Source organism: Sphaerodactylus townsendi, linkage group LG04 (genome assembly GCF_021028975.2).
Source record: "Sphaerodactylus townsendi isolate TG3544 linkage group LG04, MPM_Stown_v2.3, whole genome shotgun sequence".
NCBI classification, from domain to species: Eukaryota; Metazoa; Chordata; class Lepidosauria; order Squamata; family Sphaerodactylidae; genus Sphaerodactylus; species Sphaerodactylus townsendi.
The window spans coordinates 110,704,892-110,730,625 of NC_059428.1; the positions used below are offsets into that span (position 1 = coordinate 110,704,892).

At 38.8% G+C, this 25,734-nt stretch overlaps 1 protein-coding gene and 1 long non-coding RNA gene across 2 annotated transcripts in view; both read right to left on the reverse strand.

Annotated features, from left to right (window-relative positions):
- Positions 1–25,734, reverse strand: part of HS6ST3 (heparan sulfate 6-O-sulfotransferase 3) — a 267,883-nt gene that overhangs the window by 208,892 nt on the left and 33,257 nt on the right. The gene's annotated exons all lie outside the window — the stretch shown is intronic.
- Positions 21,805–25,281, reverse strand: LOC125430881. Its single transcript, XR_007244241.1, has 3 exons — positions 25,238–25,281; positions 25,161–25,162; positions 21,805–23,337 (listed from the first exon to the last, which is right to left on the reverse strand). It is a non-coding gene; the product is annotated as an uncharacterized LOC125430881 (long non-coding RNA).

A 25,734-nucleotide genomic window follows, 5' to 3' on the forward strand; every position in this document is an offset into this window, starting at 1 on the left:
TTATTACTCCCTTTTTTCTTCCTATTAGCTGACACAAAATATGACCCCAATTTTTCATTTCTAAGTAAGTCTTTGTCCTTCTGATTTACATGCGTTTCCTGAAGACATATTAAGTCAAAATTATTTTTTAAGATAGTAAAAAGTTTTTTCTCTTTTGTAGAGTTCAGACCGTTGACAGGGACTCACATTCACTGATATTTTCCTTGCATATGAGAAAGGCCCTCAGGGACCAATGCACATCCAGGTGGTGCCATAAATGTACCCTGGGATGGGCAGGGTTGGAGCAAAAGTTAGGCAGAACCACCTCCTTGTTGTTGGGTGGTTCAAACTTAAAAATATTTATTTTTGTTAATAAGGATAGTGGATTTAGGCTAGTTGTTCGTATCCCACTGGGATATGATGGGATACAATGTCACCACTGGGATACGATGACGACTTGTCACCACTGGGATACGATGACGATAGAGAGCGAAGGTCATCTTGATGGCGCCCTACTGCCCTTCCCCATGGTTTTAGTGATTCAAGGATTATCAGAGACACCGCTCTTAATCCTTTCGACGGTTCCAGATTGGTTATCCAAGGGTCACCTATGATATCTGTGGCATCTGGTTCAGTTTGACCGCATGGTTCTTGAACAGAACAGTAGGAGAAAGAAGAGCTATTCAAACAACGTGTCTGAGACGTTGCTAGCCTCATGTTGTCCGTCCACCACCAGGGTTCACAGATCTTCATGGAAAGCATTTGTTCGCTGGTGCAGGGGGAAGCTAATCACACCAGAGACTCTGTCACTAGATGTCATCCTAGATTACTCACAAGTTGGTCTCAAGCCCAGCCTTTATAGAGCCACCCTACAACGCCAGGTGGAGTTAGACTGAAACTTGCCTCATGTTGTAATGCTAGTTAGTTAACTAACTGACTCAAGCAGAACTGACATTCCTTTTAGAATTGAGAATTAATGATTATTACTTCTAAAATCAGTTTTTTATTCTATAAATGAATGGCTGCCAAAGGTAACCCATTCTCTTTCCCCCCCTTTGTGAAAGATTCCAGACAAAGTCTGAATGTATTTTTAAGAATGTGGCATATAAATATTTGAAATAAATAACTTGTCAAACTCCGGTTAAAATGTTTAGTGCACCAGAATTGTGATTTCACTGGGGACATCCCCATTTTTCTTGGGGGCTGTGAAGAAATGGGAGTATACCCCCCTTCCCACTTGGTCCAACAGTATGGACTTTATGGCCCTGATTAAGGTAAGAAGAGAGACTGCCCACTTCAGCCTGTCCGGTTTTTCCGGAGTGAAGCTGCTCGGTGAAGGGAGGAACCTGTCTTGTGGCAACAAACGGAACTCTAAGGAGTAACCGGAAGAAACTATGTTCCAGACCCACTGGGCGGCATGGGTTTCCGTCCACTCGTGACAAAAAGACAGGAGACTGCCTATCGGAATGCCCACATAGCCATGCCTTATTGCTGGCACCCGAGTCAGGCTGAAAGGACTTATTGGACTTGTGCTGGCCGCGAAAATCCTGCCACTTAAAATTACTTATCCCTGGCAGGACTAGAACCGGCAAGTTTTTAGACTGCAAACCAAAGGCTGTATTACCCAACTAAGCCACAGAAGCTCTAGTCCGAGAAAAGGGTTGCGTCTGCCAGCCCGCTGTCCTTCCCTCCCAGTAGGGGGGAGAGGATGAGCGAGAGGCCCTAAAGTCCGGCTTGGGTGTAAACTTGGGTTTGTCTGACCTGACAGATCCGGGCATGGCTGTCTTGTTATCTTTGTTTTCAACCAGGATCCTATCAAACTCCGAACCAAAGAGAGCACGCCCCTGAGAATCAAAACTGGAACCACTGTCTTAGAATGGGTTCCGCCTGCCATGGCTTAAACCAAAGTAGGCGGTGCGCCACCAAGGACACTGCCATTATACGTGAAGTGGTCAAAAAGGCATCTAGGGTGGCATCCACTAAGAAGGCGACAGCCACGAGTACCCTTTCGGTACCTTCTCTGAGGCCCTGGTCCTCAGGAGGAATGATTGCTAGAAGGCGCTTTTGCCAGATGATAGTAGATCTAGCCGCCGTTGCAGAGGGGGCGAGGATCCTAGAAGCTATAGCGGTGCCCTCATGGACCCTGCTAAGGCTATAGTCTGTCTTTCTATCCAGGGGATCCCTTAGTTTTCCCCCTCTGTCCCTCCAGTCCAGACCACCCAAGTGAAACGCAGCCACTGGCCCTTCGACCAGCGGGTCTTGATAAGACTGTTAAGGTGGTCAGGAACCTGCTTTTCCTTAAAGCATTCAGCAAAATATAAATGCCACAATTTAAAACATACTATAATTGCCAACATTTTTTAAAAAGCTGCCTAGTCAAAATAATTATTGACATATGACAATTATGTTGAAGGGTTAAATTTGTTTATTCACTGCTAACCTATACTTTCATTTTTTTGCACATTATGTGAAGACCTGTGGTTTATCCACAATTGTGTTTGAAATCTGAAAAACCTCCAGTTTTCTGGAAGTTAGTCCAGACCATTTTGTCTGAGGAACTGCGGGTAGACTTTATGTACATACTTACACCTAAGATGTGCCAAGTCTGCATTTACTATATGCTACACTCTATTTTGGCACATTTAATCTGAAAACTCTGAACACAATGCTGGAAATAAAATGTAAATAAATTTAAAACACACAAAACCTGGTTCCTGTCATCCCAGGATATTTTATAACTAAGAAAACTACAAATATCCAGCCAACTGGACCTACAGCATGACCAGCAATTTCTCTTTTCCTCATTTTATGATTAGGCAACAACTATGTTTTATGGGTTACGGAAAATTATTTTGGGTTTACTGCCTGTTCCCTGGGAGGTTGCAGTGATTTCAGTATTTACAGGCTGCATGTAAAACTTTATATGGATAACAAAATACAGTGAGCTCGTTCTTATACATCTACCATTCTTGAGATGAATTTTAAAAAGGGCTCAGCACATAATCAAACCACGCACTCATCGTCAGATTCTTCATTAAGATCACCCTCATTAAAATATGGAGGTATGGAAACTTTGATGTGTGACAGATATGCAAGTTGCAGTCATTCTCCAACTGCACAATGATGCAAGGAAAGGAAAAGATGAATGGGTGAGGGGGAAGACAGGCAGTGTTGGGTGGCTCGCGTATAAGTCGAGGAGGGCTTTTTCGGCACAAAAAATGTGCTGAAAAAGTTGACTCATACACAAGTATGTACAGTACCAATAAAAAAGTGCTTTTTAATATTTATTTCAAAGAAAAGCAGTATGGTATCAACAATAACTTTAAAAGTTCTGAAGTGGAATATATAACTCTCACAGACAGTGTCTCTTCAGAGTTTCATAGGGAAGATTCTCAACAAGATCCCCCTTTTAAAAAGTGCCTACAGGTTCTCCCTCAACACGGATAGCTTATCATTACACAGTGAAGATGCTTGCGTGGTGATGGCAGCTGCTGCCCCAAAACAAGTATTTTTTGCAGGTCTGCAAGCTCAGCTGGACAGAAGACCCACCTGCTTTCCAAAAACACTGGGTGGGGGCTGAGAAAGGTGCTGGCAGTGGTTGCACCCCAGGGCACCCTGTGTATGGGGGGTGGGGATTCCTGCCACCATGGCTCCAATGGTGCGGATTTCCCAATGAGTATGGCTCCCTGGCATTCATGGAGCTTCCTGGCCTGAACAAAAATGCTGTAACGTATAAATTTAATATTCACACCTATTCACTGAATATTCACTGTGCATGAAGCTACTGGCCACCTGTAGTGCAGCAAAGCAACAGCCCAAGGCTTACCTGGGAGCTGCCTTTGTGTCCACATAGCAGGGAGCAGGTGCAGAAAATCACCCTCAGCTCCCAGCCCTTTTTTGCTTGCCACCCGTTCCCCCCCCACCAGCTCGCCATCCGTTCACTCGTGTATAAGTCAAGGGGGGCTTTTTTCAGCACAAAAAATGCTGAAAAAATAGACTTATATGCAAGTATATAAGGTATTCCTCTGGGACTTCACATGGAACTACTATGATGTGGACATTCACAAATATTTTGACATTCAAAGGGGATCACAATGGGCTGCACACATAATTTTTGAGGTGACTGCTGCTGATCCTTACTTTATTAATTAAATAATTTACATATTTTAACTAGGTTTATAAGACTTGGATATTTTATTGATATTTTGATTTTGTACGTTTTATTCAATCCTAATCAATTTCTATTTTATGCCTATTGTATTGCTGTTGTGAGCCACGCTGAGCCTTGCTCTGGCCAGGAAGGGGTAGGATATAGATATAATTTAATTTAAGTTTGATTTATAATAATAAAATAATTAAATTAAGTGGGAGATGTTGGGCTCCCGAGATTGACATATGCCCCTCAAACTGCAAAATGGCACAAACGGATATGGCCAAACTGCTGGTGTTGTTGTTGGTATCTCTAGCCCCTATAGAAGGGATAGATGGTGAACATAATAAATTTAAAAAAAAACAAAATTCATTCCTGTCATTAACAATTAAGAACATAAGAATAAGAATACATAACTACTCAATTAGAATATATATAAGAATATATAACTACTCCAAGAATATATAATTACTCCATTAATACCTTTGAAAAGGTGGTTCTTAGAGACGTTTCTAAGTTGGAGTCTCAAAATAAACTTTTTTCTTCAAACATTTCCAATAGAGACAAAAACATTCTTAAGAATTTAAAAAATGACTCTACACTTGTTATTAAGGAAGTGGACAAAGGAGTGGGTATTGTACTCAAGAATAAAAAAGACTATTTGTAGGAAGTTGAGAAACAACAGTGATGAAAGGTATTACAAAGGATTGCATAGAGAATCCAACAGAACATATTATGTCCATCATAAGGATTACAGTCCAGGAGGCCAACATTTTGGGACATATTGTTAGCGAGTAGACCTGTGGCACAGCAGAATGCCCGTTACTGAGTGTAGGAATATGCAGCCTTGGCATTCAGCTGCAACACCACGATAGCAGAAAAACACCACAAGAAGCAGATACTCTTCAGTGAAGTGCAGTTTATCAATAGTGCAGCTATATACAAGGAATATTTACAGAATCATGGAACAAACGGACAGCATGCTTCGCCAACACAGAATACCCTAGCAAGAGCATACAGTCACATCTGTTCAGACATACTGTATATACTTGTGTATAAATCGACCCACATATAAGTCAAGGCACCTAATTTTACCACAAAAAACTGGTAAAACTTATTGACTCGCATATAAGTCGAGGGTGGGAAATGCAGAAGCTACTGGTAAATTTCAAACATAAAAATAGATACCAATAAAATTACATTAATTGAGGCATCAGTAGGTTAAATGTTTTTGAATATTTATTTCAAAGAAAAACAGTAAACTAGCTCCAAACATCACCAAACCTGGCTGGTATCAGCAAGAGATTATTCTGATGATACCAGCCAGGTTTGGTGAAGTTTGGTTAAAGGGGTCCAAAATTATGGACCCTAAAAATGTAGCCCCATCTACTATTAGCTCCCATTGGCAACAATGAGGGATGGGGGCACCTCCTTTGGGGGTCCATAACTTTGGACCCCCTGAACCAAACTTTACCAAACTTGGCTGGTATCATCAGGAGTGTCACCTGATGATGTCCTAAAATTCTGGTGCTACTAGCCTAAAAACTGTGTCCCCTGGCGGCCGACAAAGTAAAAACCCTAAAATATTTTTTAAAATACAGCTGACTCGTGTATAAGTTGAGGGGGGCTTTTTCAGCACAAAACATGTGCTGAAAAACTTGACTTATACACAAGTATATACGGTATATACAAGTACTGACCAATCAGCATAAAGGTCACAAAGTCCTGTAGAAGCCAGTTAGAACTGGTTTGGTCCAGCTCACTGCTTCTTGCATCAGCCAGGTGAACTGTCAGTTAGATCATTCTGATCTGCCTTAATACACAATATGCTCAGTGAGGTATTCCACTACTCTGACACATATCTCTGAACAGTTGGCTTCTTTTCTTATCAAACAATTTCCCAGAATTCTGTACTTTACCCAAAACACATAAGCTGGGATTCCCTCCTCCAAGAAGACCGATAGTATCTAGGTAAGGGCGCACTTTAGAGCAACAGGCTAAATATTTAGATTTATTCCTACAGCCATGGTTATTGAAATTCCAGAGCTATCTTAAAGACACCGGGTATTTTATTGCCAAAATAGAGGGTCACTTCTGCTATGAAGGGTTTTTACTTGTAACCTTAGATGTAGGTGTGCTATACACAAACATAGCCTATCAAGAATTAAGATCAGTCATTGAAAATATTCTTCATAAAAGGGTAATTCAGGAACCATATACCTTTTTCTGCTAGAACTGCTAGATATATTAGAAAATTATTATGTTCCAAATTTATTTCTATTTAAGAACAAATGGGGTTAGTATGAGTAGTGTCATAGGACCAAGTGAAACTTCCCAGTCTGAAAATCTTATAATAAAAATTATTGTAACTGAACTAAGGAAAGGCTAACACATGAATTAATGATACTGCTACTGGAGACTGGTCCTAAATTAACAGAATTGAAAACTTTGTTATAAACAACAGCCATCTATTCCTTTTAAAGCATGAAAAAGTCAAATTCACATTTTAAATCTTATAGCTAATCTCAGCATTTTAAACTAACATTTTCCCCATGTAAGGACTTTGGAATTATTCTTGTGAAGTATGAGAAAATATAATATCAGAGTGGGAAAAATGCATATTGGGTTTGCCAGAAAGATCTCTGAGAAGGATATTAGATTCTTGCCAGCTTCAGCTAATAGGACTTCCCTGAAAAATCTGAATTGTTTCCTTTGCAAGGCACTATTTTCCTTCCCCCAAAACCTTTCGAAAGTGGCCACGGGGTTTAAAAAGCAAACTTCAACTCAGTGTTTTTAATTGGTTTCCCTTTTATGAGGTAACTAACAACATTAAAATCTCACCTAAGTTGCAGAAATTCAGGAAACTTTCAAAAAATAGGAAGGCAGTTACAACTGGTTATAAAAGAGCCAACCCAAATGTTAAACTTTGATTAATACACGCCTTGCAGGTAGCATTTAACTAAAGATTTTAATTCACAAAGTTAAACACATATGACTCCATATGATAGTGCTATTTTTTTCCCAATACTATCCCTACCCTATCCCCCTCCCAAATTGTATGGGGATTCTGATAGAAGCAAAATTCAACATGGATGTTCATATTGCGCTCCAAACATTTAGTGTTTTTTGCTATTTGGCCCAAATTCCCCAAATAATTATCAGAGAAGGCCACTGCTACCCTAGTGTATAAACACAAGTCGCCCAAGATAACACCCCAAGCTTCAAGAGTAATGACAAAGGTGGAAAAGATAGTCTAGTCAGGCATGAAATTGATTTTAACAACAAATATCTGTTGACTCCATTGGGCTAAGCAAATAATTCTAAAGTAGACTGGAGATAATAAACACAAAATCATTAACTGTGCCTACTAAATCAAATGTGGAAGAAACCTGTTGCCACATTGTCACTGAAACCTGCTTAATAACTGATTAAAGTAATTACTCCAAAACTGACATGGCATTTAATCATGAGTTCCTTTAGATCTAAAGAAAAGACTTCTATTTGTTTTCTTCATGAGATTCATCTTAAATTTCAAGGGTAAAATGAACATGCGTTTGTACACACACACACACATATATAAAGAGAATCCCTACACGGCTCATAAAGTCTTGTTTTCCCCTATATTGATCTTATACGTATAACTGGGGAGAGCGGAATAGGATTCAATTAAACCCTATTGATCATTTATGCCATACTTGCAAAAGCAAGTATATACTTGAAGTGATTTTTTCCCCTAGGGAAATCTGAATTCAAATTTAAATAAATCATTTAAATAATTCTAGTCAGATTTAAATACTGTTTGCAAAAGGAGGCAAATGCAGCATGTACAAAACCTGGCCAATGTACACAGACTGTGGTTGCCCATCTAACATCAATTTGCAGAACAATAGCCTGACAACTATAAATAAACAGACTAGATGATCACATGTGAGGCAGAACATTTGCCACCTGAGAAGGGAAGGAGGAGGTCAAGGGTGTGGAACAGAAAGACACAGACAACCAATTATGTGGAATAAAATTAGGCTACAGCAGAAGTGGTAATGCAGGGGAAGAAGGAAACTGCACTGGAGATGAGCAGTCGACTACAGTTTCCCACCCGTTCCAGATGATCCGAAGTCGATGCTGAGTTCTCCTCCTCAGAGGAGAGAAAGGCTTCCTTCGTTCTGGGCATACTGCTTCAGCCCATTCTCAGCCACTGCAACAAAACTGCATCTAATAGTGCAAAGGCACTATAATTGTTTAAACTCACAATCCTCAACGGGGACTGCGGATCCCTCCAGGCTCAAAGCAAAAGGAATGAATTTAGGAGGAGAGGTCTAGACAAACAACAGAGAATAGAATAGAAGACAGGCAACTGAAGTCCACTGCTCTCCCTAAAGGCAGGAAGGAAACTGGAGCTCAGAGGGGTGGTCCCAGCACAAGGGGGAAGCTGCAAATCAATTAAAGAATCCTGCCTCCCTGATTGGGCATGAGGAGATAACCCAGATGTCTTCTTCTGCTCAAAGGAGAAGGACCCTTCACAGGTAAGTCCAATAGTCATTTCATTTCCATTCCCATCTTACACAAAATGATAAAACTGAAAAATCAAGTTGAATGTCCATTAGCTCTAAGCACCCATAGCTTATAAGGTAAGCTACTAGATGCTTCTCTGAATGGTTTTATTAATTGCTCCAGCCTTATGATACAATGGACCAGGGGAAAAAGCGGAAAAAATAGAGGAGATAATATTTTTAAATCCCCTTATTAAATATTTTCTTGTTTAGAAAGCTTACACCAAGAATAAAACTTTGGTCTTACAGGTGCCACTGGACTCAAACTTTTTTTCTGCTGCTTCAGACCAGCAGGCTGCCCACCTGAATCTAATTTCTTGCTGTAAGTTTTCTTCATTGTTCAAATTTTACATCCATGCACAGTAACAGGGAATATTATGGCATGAATTAACTTGATATAGGTTGCCAGAGACCCATCCTCACACTTAAGAATCTTTTCTAGCTCCTTCATGGCTGCCCTTCCCAGTCTGAAACTAGGATTATTAAGAGTACAGAATACTAGCCAAATGTAACTTTTCAACATACTATTTATTCATAATCTGAAGGATAATAAAAATGACTCTCCCATTCTTTTATTAAAATGTTTATTTTATGATACTGAATATATTCCACACCCATATGGGCCTTCCACTTAGGCAATGATTGGATTCACATGTGCTAGTTTCTTCAGCACTGCAGCATCAGGAGTTCCCACATAGGGCATAAAATTCTCCCAGTTTTAACAGTTGAACACGATATTCAATTAATTTTGATATACAATAGTTTCCAAGAAGGAATCTTGACATGAAATTATAGACTGAAATATTAAGCAATTGCTTCTGGCCTTTTAGGAATAAACTAAATGCATTTCATATTAGCTTAATCGCTAGTGGCCTATGCCTAAACAGCTTCACATTATTGCAGGAAGGGAAAAGAACATTTCAATATAAAGAGTCCAGATCTTATTATCTTTGACATTTTATGATAAGTGTCAGTTGCAAAGATGAAAGTACAATAACTCCAAGATTTGATAATAATGTCATTTTTAAAAGCACACAAATAAGCAGATTTGCTTCAGAATGTGCATAAAAACTGCCATGGCTAAACTTAAATACAGATGTTTTAAGAGTTCTGCAAGTATTAAGTAGTGCAATATCAGATACAGACCAACTCCTAAAGAAGGAAACAGTTCATTGGATACTCACCGTGAAGGGCCCTTCTCCTGGTAGGCTAGGAGGACATCTTGGAAGTGGGTGATTCCAACACCTTCTGTCTGGGAGGCAGGAAGACATTTTTGTAACTTCCTCTCAGAACTCCATGCACCATTTTATTCAGTATCCAATTGGCCAAGCAGTAGGCAATATAACAGAGGAAGTAAGTAGAAAACAGTACCAACATGGAGAGAACATAGAAAAAACATGCTGAACTGAACAATTTGGAGAAGTGGGAAATCAAATCCAGATTAGAATCCACTGCCTTTAACCACAACACATGACAGTTCATGATAACCTGTGGCTATTTAGGCCTCTGGACTAAAACATTTTTAAAAATTCTAATATTGGCAGATTATGGCAAAAGGTTAGGAGTGATGGTAGAAAAATAAGCATTCTAAAAGATCTGCTTTACTCTTTTCAGAAATAACTATAGAATAAGATATCACTGCTTTTCTGGGAAGAACTACAGTTTATATTGCAGGACTATATTGCAAGAATGTACACACCATGTCCTCAGATAACGGCCAATTTACAGACCAATGTCTAGTCACATATTCTGTTTAGCATTTAAAACTGAGATACCCACTTTCATTATGTTACCATAAAGGCACATTTATATGAATTTGCAATAGTGTAACACCACAAGGCATTTCCAAATGGCAGATGCCACGTACGCACTCTCACTGCCACCACTTATATAATAACGGTCACTAAACACCGCCGAGCCCTGGGCCACCCACCCACCCACCCATCCACACACACACACACACACACACACACACACAGGTCACTGGCCCACCAACACCCTCCCTGTACATTCCCAAAGACTGAGGGAGTAAACACCAGAGCCTCTAATAAAAATGGAGGGAAACTCTGTCAGAGAAGGTTTTGGCTTGAACGCAGACATGAACTACCTCTTTTAGGCTCACAGACACAGACTGGCACTTTTGGTAACGTGAAATCAGGTTTGAAGTTTATTGAACAGAACAGAAGGCTTCTCAGTTGGTTTAGAGAGGTTTTAACGCTTGCGGTTACAGAAAGTTAGAGCTTTTTCTTGAGAGGTTGGTTCAGTCAGTTTCTTTACAAAGCTTGGTCACACGCAGGTGGCCACTTCACTCTCTCTCTTAAAGAGTTTTCAGATACTTAAGCTTTCACGCACACAGGGTTCTGGCTTCTTAGCAGTTAAACATACAGTTTCTAGCTTCTATAGCTTTTCCACATACAGACACTAGTTCCTCAACTGATCCAAATACCCTTCTGTTCCCACATTCTCCACGTCTAAGTCTGGAAGGACCCTGGCATACACAAGCCTCCTTCCTATAGTCCCCTGATAAGCCTCACTGCCCCTTTGGACTTGACTTCCCAGACTGGATTTGGAATTGGGGTTGGTCAGACACTAGGTTTGGACATACAAGCTGTCTAGCCACTGACTGGCGGGTCACTTTCCACCAAACTCAGGGCCACCATGCTCTAACAAGCCTCCTCAGCTTAATAGAGCTGTCTGACTCCTGTCAGCACACCAGCTGAGTCAGATACAACAGCAAAATAATTCTTTTCACAGGCTTCTCCCTGCTTTTATATATTCAGCCCTTAAGCCTCCCTCTACCTGAGGCACTAGGCCAGGGGTAGGGAACCTGCGGCTCTCCAGATGTTCAGGAACTACAATTCCCATCAGCCTCTACCAGCATGGCCAATTGGCCATGCTGGTAGGGGCTGATGGGAATTGTAGTTCCTGAACATCTGGAGAGCCGCAGGTTCCCTACCCCTGCACTAGGCAAACTGCGTCTTCTGCCAGTCAATCAGGTAGGACCTCCTTATATGGAGTATGCTGTTGACTCTCTGGATTCTGCCAAGGCCTGTCTCACTGGGCTTTACAAAAAAACCACACACCAACCCTTCAGGGTGGGCAAATCCATCACAGCAGATGTGAGCTAACATCACCACTAAGAAGCTTCTTTCATGCAGTGAAATTGAAAACAGCTGCCATGGAAATATATTCAGAGCTGCCCACTGCTACATCACATGGTGAAGAGGGAAGTAACACAACATAGTCCTAGCCTTTTTTAACAGAGATCTCACTCACTCGGTTTAATTGACTGTGTTATATATTAGAAGTTGGATGGATGTACCAGTTTGGCTTTACCAATGTAGTTATTGTAGATAAAAAATAAGATCAAGGCAAATGATGCAAATTAAAGTAAAAATATTTAAAATCCCAAAAACTTCCTATGTGTAAGAAATGAGAGTCTAAGAACTCTAAAAACACTCTGGACCAATTTGGTGAAGCAGGTAACAAAAGCTTTTATTGGTTTACGAACTTACAAGCTCGGGTGCTCACCCAGTGGTGGACACACAGTTCCTTTGTTCTATAGCAGTCTGTATTGCTTTTTCAGGGCCACCCAATCCCTCCCTCTTCTCTCCATTGGCTATGAGATGAGAGGGTCCAGCCTATTACAATTCATCTAAACATATTATGTCATATACCAGGTGGTATCTCCTTCAATTAATACATCTCTATATGGTCATTTCCTGTAATTAATTTTTGGTTCTTCTCAACCCTTTGGCTCATTCCGCACATGCAAAATAATGCACTTTCAAACTGCTTTCAGTGCTCTTTGAAGCTGTGCGGAATAGCAAAATCCACTTGCAAACAGTTGTAAAAGTGGTTTGAAAACGTATTATTTTGTGTGGGCGGAAGGGACCTTTGTTAGTGTCTTCATGATTTATCCATTTTATCAGTTCATGCACCTGTCACGTCTTTGGTTCCCTTATCTTACTGTGAAGACACCATCATATTTCAAACACCCCTTAACAAGCTTATTAAGTTCATCCAAAGGCCTTCTATTTTGGCACAGGATCTTAGTCTCCTATAAGCAGGTGCCTCTTGGAACAAGAACCTAGGTCTCCTTGACCCACCAGGCTTCAGAAGTATCTTAGAAAGATACTTTAAAGTGTTTCTTTATATTTAGGCTAATATATAAGATATAGGTCAATATTCAGGATAAACAGTTATTAGCTAGAGGCCTTTTTAGCTATTTACACTTCAAACTTGAGAGAGGAACACTTCCGTTTGACCATATTAAAGGATTATACAAAGATTCATATAAAGCATTCAATGCCAATAACATAGGATACATACATTGAACATGAGTTATTAACATACTCTTTAAGTTTCATGATTAGTTACAATATAAAAGCAACATAATTATAAACTTCTGTGTTACCTATTCCCCACTAAACTTTTGACCCCATCTTCTGCTTGCTAGAGCAGGTGTGCTTTACAGGTCACTATGTTATCTTTTCTTCTGTATCCCAATTAGCCACTGACCAACTTCAAATAAAATATGATAAGCACCACACACCCATTTCTTCTGTCTCCCAATTAGCACTGACCAACTTTTCTTTAGCCTTGAAGCCAGGCCAGTGCACATACTTTCTTTTAATGTCTTATCTCTACATCTCTGCTCAGGGTCAGTCAGCCTCTATGTGTGCAGTAAATGTCTCTTACTAACTTACATTTTCTGCACATATGTCTTGTTTTTCTTTCTCAGTTCCATATTTTCATACAATATATTTACAATATTTAATACAGTCTTACACCTTATAACACCTTTTTGGTATATGTAAAAGCAACATTTTACCATCTCTCACACTATGCATTTTGCCTAGAGGCTTCTTCTGGAATTGCATCAGCTTCTCTAAAATAGAGAAATATTCTGTCAACCAGATATTGGTATATAGAAGGGTCTTTCCAGTGGCAATTTGTTACTGGTCTTCTATGCTTTTTAGAGAATCACTGCAAGACTAATAGGATGGTAACACCCATTGATGCACAAAAACAGATTCTTTAAATATGAGCCAAAATCTCTGTAGAGCTGGACAGTTTTATCTTATCTCTCGTACCTACAGGTTATCTCCTCCATTTTCTATGCAATCTCAAAGACAGAACAAGCCCTAGCAGTTTTGTATGTGGCTGATAATTTATCGTACAACCTGCAATTTGACTTACAATATAATGCTTTATTGTATTATATATTTTATTTATATAATTTTTCCTAAACAACCATTATTTATGTAAACTCAGTCATACAACTGCATATTATATATTACAGATTCCCCTCAAGGAGCCTATTGGCAATGTGTAGGAATTTTAACTGAGAGACTAAGCAATAAAATATATTTTATTTCAATTTGCACCATCAGCTTTGGCCTTTTTTGTGACTAGTATGGCCCTTTTAGTTCTCCTTGAATTATCTGATGACAGTGTCCAGAGACATAGCATGAACTGCAGGAACCCAGTAGCTTTCTGCATTTCCCCAATTCACAGAAATGAGTTGGTGATGACCCTGAAAATGGTAAACCGCAGTAAAAAGAACAAAATACAAATATTTACACAAGTATACAGCTGCACCAGCCTTGAACAGTATAAAGAATATACTGTACTTTGTAGTACCTTCATAGTAGGACCTATGTTTGAGAGTAATTGGTTCCTGATTAGATGGACAATTATGCTCCAATTTTCTTGCACCATATAATGATTATTAGGAGAAATGCAATAATACTGATTGAGTACTACAACAGTCGTATCCAGGATTTCTATGTCTAGTTGCATATAATAATGAATTTGTTATTCAATAAAATACTAGAAAAGTCAGTAACTGACTCTAACACCATTCATAACTCCAATTATTTTCTTATAGCCTATTCCTTTTCCGTAAAAGCACTTAAACTATGTATTTATTGCTTACAAATGTAGCTGTTGGCAAGAGATATATCCTTGTTCTTACCAACAGAAACAAAAAGGAATAAGAAAGTCAGACTTCTTTATGGTTACAAAGATTTACTATATGGCTATGTTTAACAATATCCATATTATGGGAAAGTAATTCCAAAAGTGTAGCTCACAAACATTCCAGGAGAGAGACAAAACAAATATTGAGCTTCTTAAAAAGGTTTTTGAACCATTTCCCTGAAGAAATTCATAAATTTAATATAGACTAAAGTCTACAAAAGTTATCTTTCAAAAATATACTATTTTCAGTACATTGACTCATTTTTAAGAGCTTAATTAATGCAGCTCTTCAGAGAATATCTTTAGAAGTCACTGGACTGGGTAAAAACTCTATTTATTTTTATTTATTTATGGGATTTCTATACCGCCCAATCCCCAAAGGGCTCTGGGCCCTATACCTTCTCCTGGAGGCGGAGAACATCTTGGAAGTGGGTGATTCCAAACCCTTCTGTCTGGGAGGCAGGAAGACATTTTTGTCATTTCCTCTCAGAGCTCTGGATGCCATCCTAGTCAGTATTTTTCCTGCCTTGCACAGGAGAGCACGACATTCAGCTAAGGCACCTTCACTTCTTACCTTTTTTTCATCTTCTTTCATTTCCTTTCGATTCTTTCACTGCCTTTTGTGTCTTTCAGCAATTCCCCTCTCATTTTCCTCTAGCTTCGTTTTCTTTCGGGCTGTGGAGAGGGTGGTTACTCAAAGGCAGGGGTCTGCAACCCGTGGCTCTGGAGCCGCATGCGGCTCTTTCGTCCTTGCACTGCGGCTCCGCGTGGCTTGGGTCCTCTCAGCCTCCTTCAGAGAGTCGCCTTAAGAGTTAATGGGAAAGAGTCCCTGTTCCTAGAGAGGCACAGCCTGAGACAGCTATCCCAAGCCACATCCGGCTTCCCTGACCCAGCTGCCTGATTGGCTGATGCCGGAGATGACAGAGCAGGGCAGGGGCGGAGCACCACTGGTGGATCCTCTTGAACAGGTGAGTGGTGAAGGGTGGGAAATGGGAGGGAGTTGCAGGTGTGCAGATTTTCAGCGCAATCCTAACCTCAGTCAGCCCCCCTTGAAATGGGGGTCAGGGATCTTTGGGTGGTCTCATTTCCCCCTCCCTGGGTCCTTTGGGGGGCAGGACCACATGGGGGACCCCAGCAGCACCACCTTGGGTTGCAGACCCCCCAGCAGCCCCACTGAGCTCCAGGGGCTTTCCTAGCAGATGGCAGCCTGGCTGAGTCCAGGTGAGAAATATGATGTCAGGTTTTAAAGGCGTTATTACCTGAAGCCCTGCAAGGTTGCACTCGTCGGGGCTGTTTGATGGGGAGGCATGGGGGTGGGAATTGTTTGCTTCTACATTGCCAAGGAGGGCAGGAGTGCATGGGGAAAGTCTTGCACTTGGATCTTGGAAGGTTTACTTCAGAGTAAGCCAGTGGAGGGTAAGTTTGTAGATCGTGGAAGGGAGGAAGGCCGGGATCATCCTCAGCCATGGTTGTCGCGGGTTGCCAACTCCCGGCAGGCAAATCCCAGGACATTTGGGGGTAGTTTCTCAGAAGCTGTGGCTTTTGGGACCAGGGTGGGGGTCATGCTCAGTGAGGAACATTGCTGTCGAGTCCACCCTCCATGGCAGACATTTTTGGGGGGGGAGAAGTTCAGCCCCCCCTGGAAGTTGACAACCCCATTAAAGGCACCAATTTTGATCCACCATCCATTTGAGGGGGTTCTTTTGGGGGGGGCATAATCAGTGTCTTCCAACAAGAAAAGAGAAATGTGTGAAACGGGGGTTCTATTGCTGATCATTTGAATCATGTTCAAAACAACAGGCTTTTTACCCTCCCCTTTGATGGGTAAAAATGGGCTCCAAAGAAGGGAACTTCTCCCTGCATACAGTGTCATCTTCATTTCAGATGTCAAAAAGTATTTGCAGCTCCAAGTGTTTTCTTTTCCATGGAAAATGGGTCCAAATGGCTCTTTGGGTGTTAAGGGTTGCCGACCCCTGCTCTAAGGGACCTTTTCCCTGCCTTTTTCTTCCCTTGTAAAATTGACTCGGTCCTTCTCCCCAATGGACAGTTCTTCTGCAAACCGTGAGTCAAATGGATACCAGAGGGGAAGAGATTTTCACCACTTTCCCTTTCCCACGACACGCTTCCATATCATCTCCCATGATACTCTGTACAATTACCAACATTCAGGAAAAGGTTGCAGTTGGGAGGAGACAGAGATGGTTTGTCTCATGTGATGAACGTTTTAATTTATTCATTTACAACATTTATATTCTGTCCTTCTGCCCTTGAAAGGCCAACAAAGGTCACTAACAATTTCAAACATACATGATAAAAAACACACTTTAAAGCAATTAAACTTGTAAATGAAGCCGATTATTCATAAGCTTAAAAAAGGTAATTTTACAAAATAAGATTAGCAAGCGAAGCATACTTCACTATAGGATCAAGAAACAGCTAAGAGGATGATGCCAAAGTGAAGAAGTGTCATAAGCCTAAAAAGAGCCCACATATTTATGTTAATAATTATAGCTTAACTTAAATACGTTAAATATTAGTAGGTTCCTTTTTGAGTATTCTGCAGCTGATTCAATAACATCCCAGCCATCAGTGTAATTACAGGTAGATGAGCTTGAACAAAGAATATTTATTGTAGGAGCAAATACGAGAGAAAAATGCTCCAACTTAAATGCAATAGACCTTTTCAAAAAAATAATCAGAATGCCATTACTTAGACTGATTTCTCAAGATACATTCTGAATCATATTGCATTCCTCAGAACCTATCTTTTTTAAAAATTGAATTGTTTTTGCAATAACTTCCACCAGGTTGTGTTGAGATCTTTACAGTGCAATCCTAAACAGTTACTCTATTCTAAGACCACTACATTTTAATGACTTTAGAAAAGGGAAACTCAGTTTAGGATTTGCACTGTTCATCTATTGCTCTAATCATTAAATGAGATAGAAAAAAATAAATACCATGAACCAAAAATTACAGAATGGAATGCTATTTGTTTTTCACTTACCAACTCAGTATCCTCTTGGAATAATAAAATCTATTTATCTGCCTGGATTTTAAATATTTCGGCTCTTTCACACAAAGTGGTATTATATAGTTGAGGGCAGCAACTGTCTTGTAGCAGCTAGCCTTCCCTGCTGGACACTTCCTTGGACTCGCCCTTTCTTCCACAGTCTCCTCTTAATTAATTCATGTCACCAGCACCAATATACGTTAGGATTTTACTGCTTTCACTGGAAAGTATGAAGGATCAGATGAGATGTGGATACCACCTTTTAACTAGGTTTATAAGATGTGGGTATTTTATCTATATTATTGTAATTTTGTATGTGTATTCAATTCTAATTTGTTTTCATCTGATATTTATTGTATTTATTGTTTTGTGAGCTGCTCTGAGCCTGGCTCTGGCCAAAGAAGAGTGAGATAGAAAAATAAATAAATAAATAAATAAATAAATAAATAAATAAATAATTGATGCAACAAGCATGCAATTTAACCTTGAAATAAATGAAACTGATAGACAACATACAAATTAAGCTGTTAAGGAAGATTTCCTTTGCTTCGGTTGCATTGTGTGCCCAACATTTGCTCTTTGCATTCAATGCAGACCTTGGGCATTCCTCCTCTATATCAGGTAAATATTACTCTCCCTGCAACAATCTCTGCTATTCCAAACCTATCCTTAACCTTTATCTAAATTTTGGGCTTCTTGAATCTGTGTGTGTTTGCCAAAATCATATGTGTACTTGTTATTTTCGTTCTGTAATAAAATTGTTAAAACTTCTCCCAAATCTGGTTATCACTGGCTTTCTAAAGGGAAAAGCCCCTGTATAAATCAGTGGTGAAGATCCCATAGCCCATCTTCTCGCATTACAACATCTGTTCCTGCTAATTCCCCAACCTTAAATGGGACAAATCCTTCGAATTTGGGTAACACTATCTTTTCCTGGTTTCTTCCTACTCACCTATCAACCTTTCCCAGATTTTCCTCCTTTGTGCCAGCAGCCTCTTCTCTTTTATCCCACCCACTTCCTTTTTGCCCTCCATCCCTTCAGCTCCGTTTATCTTCTTTCCCTGTTCCTTGCCTAGCCGGTCTCCCACGGTTGATTCTTCAACCTGCTCCCTTGACTGAGAAACTAAAGTAGCAATAATTGTGGTTGCATAGCAAACCTACCCCACTGATGGTCAAAAAGATTTTAGAACATAGTCTCACAGATTTTTCTGCAAACCTGAGGCTTCCCTCAGATTTGTCCCCAACCCCCCAAAAAAGAATCTGGCCTGATTATGAGGCCTTCTTGATCCACACTCCAGGGTTCAGTTCAGAATTAGGTATAATGAATTTGACATTTCCCTTTATGGGATATTTTCAGGGTTAGGGTTCGTGCCCCTTCCCTTTTACTACTGTTGCAAGATTAACTATTCAGTCCTTTCATTTGATGTGGTTAATACCTACTATCAACACATTGCAAGAACCTTTTGAATGTGCAAGACTGTAAAACATAAAATTATTTCATTTACCATTTCAGACAGGAACACGGAAATTGGGCCTATGTTAGAAGTCCCTTCCCATGAAAAGCTTAAAGAATAAGATCATAATACTGAAAAAGAGCTACTCATTAAACACATAATTAATTAATTAATTAATTTGGAGAAACAGCACAATGTAATCTAAACTCGCCACCCCGAGAAACTGTTATTTCTTCAGAGAAGAACATATATAGATATAAGTATCTATATCTGATAATCCTTGATTCCATAACTGTTTACAGGATGGTCTAGATGTATGGAAAAATAACATCCAAGGAAAATGTTAAATGTCCCAGCACATTTCAATCAAATACTAAGCTTCATAAAAGGCATTTATATTGTAAACGAAGGAACTAGAGAGACAAAGAAAACATACTTATGGAGGAAAAGGCCAGCTTTAGAGCTGGTCATTCAGCCACAAACCAATTACATCATTTAGTTGAGAATGGTCCATTGTCTACTCACTGTGAAGGGTCCTTCTCCTGGTAGGCTACTAGGACATCTTGGATGGGATGTTTCTTCGTTCTTCATTTTTCTGTTTGTATAGTCAGACCCAATCCAATACATATATATTCATTACACTTTGTCCAAACCATACAGTTTCCCCCTTTTTCCCCTCCCCCCAAAGGAGTTGAGTTCTTCTTAATTTCTTATCGAAGCAGCAGCAGGTTCATTCTTTCCAGCCTCTTCTCCCATCTTTCATCTTTAACTCCAACTTCTTTCATCCAGTCCACAAACAGAATCCATATCTTCATGATTTCATTTTATCTATCCTGCCAAAGTTGGTTCCTTGACATTATTTCAAAAATTTCTAACTGTACCTGTTCCCAAATATATCCTAACCATTTCTGTGTTGTTCATATTTTCTTATCTTTCCAACCCAACGCTATAACTGCATGTACAGCTCTTATTATTTTATACGTCTATATCTTTTATCTACTCTGCTATCTTCCATTATCCCCATAAACAATACATCCTTATTTAATTCTATATTTACTTTCACTAATTTTTCTATGCACATCAATATCTTTTCCCAATTTTTTTTCAAATCTTTACATTCAAACCACATATGCAGATATAATGCTTCCTCATTCCCTCAATTTAGGGCTAAGACCCTAAATCATATATGCCAGTTGCTTTGGAGTTCTAAACCATTTTAATATCACTTTTCTTTCAGCTCCAAATATTTTTCAATTATTATTCATACCTTCCAAAAAAATTTCCATTCTATTTCTATCTGTAGTCCCGACATGCTCCCATTTTTATTTAAAACTCTAAACATAAATTCCTTATCCTCTATCATATATTTATATACAATGCCTAAAAATTTTTCTTTTCCTTTCCCATAGCTTTCTATCCATTTCCCCATTATACACTCCCCTTTTATTCTTGAAACCTTTATCCTTTCCCATAAATCTCTCAACACCAGCCAATTCCCCGTTCCCCCTGCATTTATAAAATTTTGCAAATTCATGATTTCTCCACTTTCACTAAATAAATTTACTACAACTTGAAACCCTTTCCTCTTCAGATTTCTTATCACCTTCCCTCCTTTTCTAACCACACTTCCCAAAGGTGCTGTGTCCAGAATGCCTGGCATCCATTTCACTCTCCATTTCTCCCTTATTTCTAATGCCACCTTCCTTGGCCCTATTAAAGCTTGTTTTTTTCTTGTCATATCATTTGTAAATATCCCAAATCTTCCAACGCCTTTATTTACCTCATTTTCAAAATTAATCCCTCTCTCTACTTTATCTTCCTTTATTCCCATCAGACTTTTTATTTGAACTGCATCAAAATATTCTTGCATTTTCGGAATCCTCTAGCCAATATATTTCTTGGTCATATAAATTATTTTGTTCATTGTTCTTTGTTTTTTTATTAAACACCCATAATTTAATCTGTCTGTCCCACTCCTCGAATTGTTTCTTTTTAATTTCTAATGGAATAGTTCTAAATAAATAAAACATTTTTGGTATAATACACATTTTTATTGCTCTTATTCTCCCCGTTATGGATAAGTACTTCTTCCAATCTTTTAATTGTTTTAATATTTTTCCACCCCTCTTCATAATTATATTTCTACATCTTCTCGATTTTATTTGCTATAGTAACTTCCAAATATTTAATCTTCTTTTTACTAATTCCTTGTCTAACAGTTTCTTTTCAATGTTCACACCCATAATTTCTGTTTTGTCCATATTTACTTTCAAACCTGAATACTATTCAAAGTCCTCCAAAATTATTTTTAACTCTTTCATAGTATCTACAGGGTTAACTGTAATTACTAATATATCATCTGCAAATAGATTTACCCTTATCTCTTCCTGGTTCACCTTATATCCCCTTATTCTACCATTATTTCTATTCCATTCCAAGTGATATTAAAATTCCATTCTATATCTATTCCATTGCCATCGCAAACAAAGGATGTGTTAATGGACAACCTTGTTTTATTCCCCTTCCCAATATTTACCACTCCAGACTATCCTTCATTTATTCTAATCCTTGCTTTTCCTCCTTTATATAACTCTCTCAACGCCCCTATAAATCCATTCCCAAACCCATCGTCCATCAATGTTTGAAACAAAAATTCGTAACCAACTGTATCAAAAGCTTTATACACATCCAACTTTATTATTGCGTATTTTTTGTTTTTCCCATGCTCTATTACATTTAGGACAATTTTTAATGGATGGCTAATATATTTTCTCTAACAAACCCATATTGATCTTGTTCTATTAACTTTGGTAATATATTTTTAACCTATTTGTAAGAATCTTTGCCAAAAAAATTATAATCTTGATTCAACAAACATATTGGACTATATAAATCCACCTGGTCTGGATTGCGTCCTGGTTTCAAATTGTTATACTTTCCGCCTCCCTCCATGACTTGGGAATTTTCTGTCCTTTTAAAATATTGTTAAATAATATTTGCAGTTCAGGGACTAACACCTCTGCCATTTCCTTATAATATTCTGCAGTAAACCCATCCATTTCCGAAGATTTATTATTTTTCAATTCTTTAATTACTAATGCTATTTCTTCCTGGGCTATTAACTCTTCCATACAGTCTTTTTCTTCCTGGGACAGACCTTTTTTTTCGATTTCACATCTATCTTTACGTTCTTTTAATATTTGAAGAGCTTTTGATAAAACTCTTTAATTTTTTTTTAATTTTTATTGGTATATTCGGACCGGTTCCTTACATATATATACAAAGCTTTATATTTTATCCAACCTATACATTTTCCCCCTTCCCCCCCAGTTGTTTCTTCATCATTTGTTAAGTAAGCAGCAGCAGGTTCATCCTTTCTAGCCTCTTCATCCATCTTTCTTCTGTAACTCCGATTTCTCTCATCCAGTCCGTGAAGTCAGTCCAAATCTTCATCAACTCAATCTGTCTGTCTTGCCATACTTGGTTTCGAGACATTATTTCAAAACTCTTCAAATTTCTGTCTTATTATCTGTTACCCTCGCATTTCTATCATCTCTAGTGAATTTTACCTTGTTTTTCTTTCCTCTTCTTTAGATAATTAGCCAAGCATTTCATTGAATTCATATTTGCTATTTGAAATTGGTTTTTAACCCAAATCTTTTTCCATAACTCTGCTTTATCTAAATCCTCTAACAGTGCTTTTAATTTATTTAATTCATTTTTACTATTATATCATATTTAACCTGGAGTTCATTCTGCTTCACTCTAATCTCTTCCACTAGATCATTCCTTTCTCTGTTGATAGCTTTTTTCCACCTAGCCTCCATAAACAATACCACCTTACCACAGCTTTTGATGCATCCCAAAGAGTCTCATCTGGTACCATACCCTTGTTCTCTAAAAAGTAGTATCTTATTTTCTCTTGTAATCCCTTTCTTTCCTTTTCATTCTTCATTATCATATTATTATATCTCCATCTAAACTGTTTCACCTCTCCTTCCATCCTGAACTGGGCAACTATCGGGGCGTGGTTGGATACCCACTCTTTGGGTGTTTTTCCATACTCTTTAAATTGTTCAATTTTTTGTTAATATATAATCAATATATGTAAATTTTTATATCTATTGGAGAAATAGGATGGCTGTTGAGGTGTATTTAGTTTTTTATACATATTTGTAATATTCCATTTCTTTAACCACTCATCATCTTTGAAGTCCATATTGTAATCACCTATTATTAAAGTTTCACCTTTAAATTCATTATGAACTCTTCTAAATTGCTTTTCCACAAATGTCTTCTGACTTCTATTGGGAGCATACAGATTCATTAGTTATCTGAAATCCATTAATCCTGGCTTTAACTAACATCCATCTTCCATTCTTATTTGTTGATAACTCCTCTAACTGAAAATCTAAGTCCTCTTTTACTAAGATTGTCACTCTATTCTTCTTTACATTAGCTCTTGCTTCCCCAATGATCTTCCAGCCCTGAAACCTTAGCAAAGGTTTATTATCTCCTGCCTTTTTGTGGGTCTCTTGAAGACATAGGATATCTATTATTTCCTTCTTTATAAACCTAGTAAGCTTATATCTCTTGGAGTTTGAATTTAAACCATTAATATTTATAGAGGCAATTTTCTTTCAATTCCTGCCATTTGATAGCATTGTTTCCCCTTTTCCAGAACCCTGCTGCCTTTCTATTCAACATTTCCTTCACCCCCGCTCCCCTTCTCCAAATGTTAAAAGAGAAGATTTCTCCTCCCTTCGAGAGTTTTTTTGGCTCTTCACACCCCCTGTCTTCCCATTAGACTATCTTTACTTATTTTAATACCAGCCCAAAAATCATTTTTATTCATTTATAGTACAAAAAAACCACCAACTTTTCATAACTGTTATCCCTTACCACAATTGTTTTTCTTCAGGCCTTCTGGGCTTCCAGCCAATTGCTCAATAGATAGCTAAAATAACAGCTGGTGTTATCAAATCAGTATTGTTAGTGTATCACTAGACTCTACAGTACAATGTTAATTTTTAAATCTTTTTTAATAAAACAGTTTAAGACTGTTAGTATTCAGAGTGAACTATTATAATAGACAATGAAAAGATATTAAACTAGGAAGAAGCCTTTGTCCAGCTAATTCATGTCTTCCTGTGAATCCTCTTTGATTTTCTGATATCCTGAGGTTCATTTTCCTCTATTTGAGAGCCGCCGCCTCCTTCTGAAGATTCATTTTGCTCCTGATTTTCTTGATCTGGCAGAAGCTTCTGTGCTTGTTCCACCATTCTCACTATAAGTTTAACTTCACCATCAAAATGAATGAATTCCATTGGCAAGAACCAAGTAAATCCCTTGCCTGCTTTTTTTATCAGCCTTTTTTCAACTCTCTTTATTTTCTCAGCGGTCTCAGAAGATTGTTGCTTTAGAATTTTCATATCTTTCCCCAACGCCTTAAAATTCTCCTAGATAGTTTTCAAAAAATTGTATCCTTCATTTGTGACATAAAGTCCATTAAATCCTGTTTTGATTTTGTTTTCCAACTTTTGCCTTTATAATGAGTTTTCAAATCACTCACCAAGGGTTTTTGGGGGTTTTTTGGCTTCAACAGCTGCCCGGAGTTTCAGCTAGGCTATGTTTTCATTATCTGCTAGTTTTCTTTAATTAATTGCCAGAGGATCACAGTTTGCGACTTGCACAAGCGTGAAAAGCCGTTTCTTTGTTTTTCAAAGAGAGAGGCAGGAAAACATTTGTAGTCACTTCCTGCAAGAGCCTGTAGGTATCTTCTAGCCAGTAATCCCCTGACCAAGCAATAAGAACATAAGAACATAAGAACAAGCTGCTGGATCAGACCAGAGTCCATCTAATCCAGCACTCTGCTACTAGCAGTGGCCCACCAGGTGCCTTTGGGAGCTCACATGCAGGAGGTGAAAGCAATGGCCTTCTGCTGCTGCTGCTGCTCCTGAGCACCTGGTCTGCTAAGGCATTTGCAATCTGAGATCAAGGAGGATCAAGATTGGTAGCCATAGATCGACTTCTCCTCTATCAATCTGTCCAAGCCCAAGTGGCCATCACTACCTCCTTGTGGCAGCATATTCCAAACACAAATCACACGTTGTGGGAAGAAGTGTTTCCTTTTATTAGTCCTAATTCTTCCCCCCAGCATTTTCAATGAATGCCCCCTGGTTCTAGTATTGTGAGAAAGAGAGAAAAATTTCTCTCTGTCAACATTTTCTACCCCATGCATAATTTTATAGACTTCAATCATATCCCCCCTCAGACGTCTCCACTCCAAACTAAAGAATCCCATTTACATTGAACTGCATTTGCCATTTCTTAGCCCACTCACCTTTAATTCCTATCAAAGGTCCTCAGCTTTGGAGCTCTTTCTAGAATCCTTTTGTGGTTCTCACTCAATTCCTACATAATTTGAATTATCATCTGCACCAGAAAGCTTGGCCACTCACTGCTACCCACCCCTACTTCCAGGTCATTTATGAATAGGTTAAAGAGCACTGGTCTCAAAATGGATCCCTGGGGAACACCACTCCCTACAAATCTCTCCATTGTGAGAACTTCCCCATTTTATACTCCATCCTTTTGTTTTCT